This window comes from Muntiacus reevesi, unplaced genomic scaffold (assembly GCF_963930625.1).
Source record: "Muntiacus reevesi unplaced genomic scaffold, mMunRee1.1 SCAFFOLD_31, whole genome shotgun sequence".
Lineage (NCBI taxonomy): Eukaryota > Metazoa > Chordata > Mammalia > Artiodactyla > Cervidae > Muntiacus > Muntiacus reevesi.
In genome coordinates, this window is record NW_027078022.1 from 1,941,093 (window position 1) to 1,946,174 (window position 5,082).

At 54.9% G+C, this 5,082-nt stretch overlaps 1 pseudogene; it reads left to right on the forward strand.

The window, feature by feature from the left end:
* The first annotated feature begins 617 nt into the window (after positions 1-617).
* Positions 618-2,935, forward strand: LOC136155407 (frizzled-5-like; annotated as a pseudogene).
* The last annotated feature ends 2,147 nt before the right edge of the window (positions 2,936-5,082 follow it).

Below are 5,082 nucleotides of genomic sequence, written 5' to 3' on the forward strand. Positions count from 1 at the left end.
TCTCCCGGCGGGCATTAGAAGCAGGTGACCCGGGCGGGGCGGGAGAGGCCAGTCCGCCCGCGACCGTGACTCTGCTGTGGCCACCGCCGCCGCCGCCGCGTGCAGTTCAATACCGGGCGGAGGTGGGCGAAAGGGTGTTAGAGTGCGGGGGAGGAGCCGAGCCCGGCGCGTCCCGGGAGCACCGCCACCGCCCCCAGGAGTCCGCTTGGAGCGCGGAGCCCCCTGCAGGGGAGGAGGCCAGCGGCAGGCGGGCTGGACGCGGCGGCGGGCGCGCACCGTGCAGTTCCGGCAGGGCCAGCGCTGGCTGCTCGCGGTGCTGTGAGGTGGCGGGATCCGCCAAGCGCCTTCCTCTCGCCCAGGTGCACCAGGCGCACTCGCCCCTCTGTCCAGCTCTCAGACCCTGGTGGAACACACGGCCTGTCCCCGCCCTGCCCCCGCCCGGATCAGGCGGGGAACCCCGGAGGAGGAGAGGGCGAGTGACCGGTCTGCGGCGACCTCGTTCAGGGGGCGACCCCCTCTCTGAGACGCCCCCACCTGCTGCCATGTGCTGCTGCCTCGGATACCCAGCCTCTCGCCAAACTTGCCCGATGCCAGTCCGTCTCTGAGAAACGGGAAGTGTCCCAGAGACGGGGGACCCAGGCTGGCTACGGACTATCTGCTTCTCTCCGGATTCTAGGAGGTGAGAGCCCCCGCCTTCCCCTTCTCCTCATTCTTTTCCCTATCCCTCAGCCCTTTTCCTGGGGGGCTGAGCGCTATAACCTCGGCAGGCCCAGGGAAAAGGGAGGAAGGGTGAGGGACGGGGAGTCTGTAGTTGTGTTCCAGGAGGTGAAGGGGAGGGAAGGGAGAGAGGTTAACTTAGAGATTTGGAGACCGCTTGCGGGATTGTACCATTGACGCCCCTCTAATTGGGAGTGGTTGCCATTTTTCTTCTTCCCCACTTTTTTTTTTTTTTTAAAGAGTACTTTCCCCAGAATCGGAGCCTAACCGTCCCTCTCCAGCCCTGTCCAGCGAAGAGCTGAGCGCTCCCTGCGGAGGTAGCGTCCTCCCGAAACAGTTGGTCTTTGGACGGATTTCTTGAAAAAGAAACCAACAGGTTGCCAGCCCCGGCGCCACACAAGTCCGCGGAGAGGGAAGCTCCGATCCCGGTTTCCTCCTGCCTGAGCTGGCCCCAAGCGGGCTGCGGGAGACGCGGGGAGGGAGGGGGCTATGGCTCGGCCTGACCCGTCCGCGCCGCTTTTGCTGCTGCTGCTGCTCTTCCTGGCGCAGCTGGTGGGCCGGGCGGCCACCGCCTCCAAGGCCCCAGCGTGCCAGGAGATCACAGTGCCCATGTGCCACGGCATCGGCTACAACCTGATGCACATGCCCAACCAGTTCAACCACGACACGCAGGACGAGGCGGGCCTGGAGGTGCACCAGTTTTGGCCGCTGGTGGAGATCTACTGCTCTCCGGACCTGCGTTTTTCCTGTGCTCCATGTACACGCCCATCTGCCTGCCAGACTACCACAAGCCGCTGCCGCCCTGCCGCTCGATGTGGTAGCGATGTGGTAGCCGCCAAGGCCAGCTGCTCGCCACTCATGCGCCAGTACGGCTTTGCCTGACCAGAACTCATGAGCTGCGACCGCCTCCCAGTGCTGGGTCGCGACGCCGAGGTCCTGTGCATGGATTACAACCGCAGCGAGGCCACCACGGCTCCCCCCAGGCCCTTCCCGGTCAAGCCTGCCGGGGTCGCCGGCCTCAGGGAGCGACTGCGCCGCCGGGGGCCGTCGGTGTTCATGTGCAGCGAGCCCTTCGTGCCCATTCTGAAGGAGTCACACCCTCTTTACAATAAGGTGCGGACGGGCCAGGTACCCAACTGCGCGGCGCTCTGCTACCAGCCGTCCTTCAGCGCCGAGGAGCGCACGTTCGCCACCTTCTGGGTCGGCCTGTGGTCTGTGCTGTGCTTCATCTCCACCTCCACCACAGCGACCACCTTCCTCATAGACATGGAACGCTTCCGCTACCCGGAGGGCCCCATCATTTTCCTGTCAGCCTGCTACCTTTCCGTGTCGCTGGGCTTCCTGGTGCGCCTGGTGGTGGGCCATGCCAGCCTCTCCTGCAGCCGCGAGCACAGCCACATTCACTACGAGACAACGGGGCCTGCGCTGTGCACTGTCGTCTTCCTGCTGGTCTACTTCTTCGGCATGGCCAGCTCCATCTGGTGGGTCATCCTGTCACTCACCTGGTTCTTGGCGGCCGGCATGAAGTGGGGCAACAAGGCCATCGCGGGCTACGCGCAGTACTTCCACCTGGCCGCGTGGCTCATCCCCAGCATTAAGTCCATCACCGCGCTGGCCCTGAGCTCCGTGGATGGGGACCCGGTGGCCGGCATCTGCTACGTGGGGAACCAGAACCTGAACTTGCTGCGCGGCTTCGTGCTGGGCCCGCTGGCGCTCTACCTGCTGGTGGGGACGCTCTTCCTCCTGGCGGGCTTCGTGTCGCTCTTCCGCATCCGCAGCGTCATCAAGCAGGGCGGCGGCAAGACGGACAAGCTGGAGAAGCTCATGATCTGCATCGGGATCTTCACGCTGCTCTACACGGTGCCGGCCAGCGTCGTGGTGGCCTGCTGCCTGTACGAACAGCACTATCGCGAGAGCTGGGAGGCCGAGCTCACGTGCGCGTGCCCGGCCCGGACTCCGGCCAGCAGTGCGCCAAGCCCGAGTGCTGGGTGCTCATGCTCAAGTATTTTATGTGCCTCGTGGTGGGCATCACATCGGGCATCTGGATTTGGTCCGGCAAGACTGTGGAGTCGTGGCGACGCTTCACCAGCCGCTGCTGCTGCCGTCCGCGGCGGGGCCACAAGAGTGGCGGCGCCACGGCCGCGGCCGCCTACCACAAGCAGGTGTCCCTGCCGCACGTGTAGGAGGAGGCGGCCAAGGGACCAGGAGCTGGGCGGGAGTTGAGGGAGCTAGGTTGTTTTCCTTTGGTAGCTTTGCCAAGGTCACTTCCGTTTTACCTTAATGGTGCTGACGCCCCCTCTTGGGGCAACTTGGAGAGGAGGGGCAGGGGCTGTTTCCAGGGGGCACCTGTCCCAGGACTTCTCTGAGGGGCTCAGCTGACGTCTGCTCTATCTTCCTGCCTTTTTGAGGGGAACCATGTTTTTAATTTATATGTCGTTTTCTTAATTTTTAACTTTGTTGCATTTTGGCAACAAAATTTACCTTTGCTTTGGGGGGGTTACAATCCTGAGGTTGGCATTATAATGAAGGCCCACTTGGTTCAGGGTTCTGTGAACTGTGTGGTCTCAATTTGGAAAATGTATTTCCTATACTTGTGTCTTTAAAAATAATGTGAACAGTGAAAGTTTAGGTTGCTGTGAGCAGGAAGTTTCCCGTGGGCTTCTCCAGCTTACTTCTCCTTCCACTGCTTAAAGTGTCCCAGATGCTTTAAGATGAGCTGCTTGGCCCTTTCCCTAACTTTGGGGACACCCTAAGTCATACTGAGGAGGGGGAGCATAATGGGTTTTCGCCTCCGGAAAGTGACAAGGTTAGGAAGTGTTGAGAGTTTCTGTGTGTGTCCTAGCTTTGTTTAGCAAGCTTGAGTTTCTTTTCTGTAGTCCTTGTAATCATTCTCATTCTTAATGGTGCAAGCTTTGCTTGAATGACTTAGAGGTAGCATTGTAAGTGTCCAGAATAAATGTTTGGAATAGTGCTAACCTAAGGGATGGCGATTGGTTGAACTTCAATTCCAGACTGTTAAGATGGCAGCTTTGTGCTGGAGGAGTGGGTGGTTCTTAATAGACTCTAGTGATCTTACTTAAAAAAAAAAAACAAAAAAAAAACTTGTGTTATATTTTGGTAAAAATGAGCCCACTTCCTTCTTCTGAAAGTACTTAGTGATAGAGCTGAAGGGGTCTCCTTTTTACATTTAAGTACTAAACTGGATATACCTCCTGTAATTAACTAAATTTCCAACACTTCTCTTATCTGCTCCTCCCCCATCCCACCTCCTTTATCATGTTAAACAGTCCTTTTGCTTTTCTTATTCCTCCTCTCCTGGAGAGCTGTGATTAGAAACCACACCCAACCTTGAATGAGGTGCTTGAAAGGGAGGCTGGCTACCTGTGAACAAATATTGGCAGCAATGAGGGAAAATGACTGTCCCTGGACATTGGACTAGATTACAGCCAGATATTTCAAAAGCAGCGAGACACTGCTCTCTGCAGCCTCTGACAACAAATGAGACCCATAACACACTTGCTTAAGCTTTTGAAACGTGAATCAGTGTAGCAAAAGAAAGCCGTTTTCCCCACCCCACCTCAATATATTTTTCTTTTCCTCCTCTTCTGAGAAAGCCTATATATTGGTGAGCACACCCTCACACACTTTACTGTTAGAGAATTCTGTTTGCTTTTCTAATCTGTTGAACCATTCCCTCATTCATATATGAAAGCCTGCGTATTGTTGAATACACACGTACACACACTACACACACACACTTTACTATTAAAAATGCTGTTGCTTTTCTAATCTGTTTAACCATTCATTCAAGAAGAGTGTGAGGCTATAGTTGGGGAAGGGAGTGACAGTGCATTTTCCGGTAAAATACTGGGGACTAAATTTAAGAAGCTAAAATGGCAAATGCAATTAAAATTTGGGAAGGCCTCTCTAGAAAAATGACAAGTATAACGATTTGCACTTCATTTATACCAAAGTTGGAAAAGTAAGATTTAAGCCCAGGTCAGCTTTTACTTTATGGATATTAAGTAAACAAGTGTGTATTTTCCACAATGGATTTAATAACTATGCTGATGAAAAGAAGCATGATGTTAATAGTTTTCATGAACTTTCAAAGGCTGTTCATGTTTATAAAAATGCACTGCTCTTAAACACTCATCTAAATCAAAATTAAATTTCAGTATATTTGACAAAACATGGTACACTGAGCTACAGAACTTTCTGCCCATCTAATTCATCTGCTTTTTTTGCAGCTGCTTAGAACCTTGAAATAGATCCCCTGCCTGAGGGCCAGTTCCTCTCCTGTTTTTCAAATGAGGACCTTTTCTGATCACCTTGACCTCTTCCCAGAAAGTACAGAGATTATTC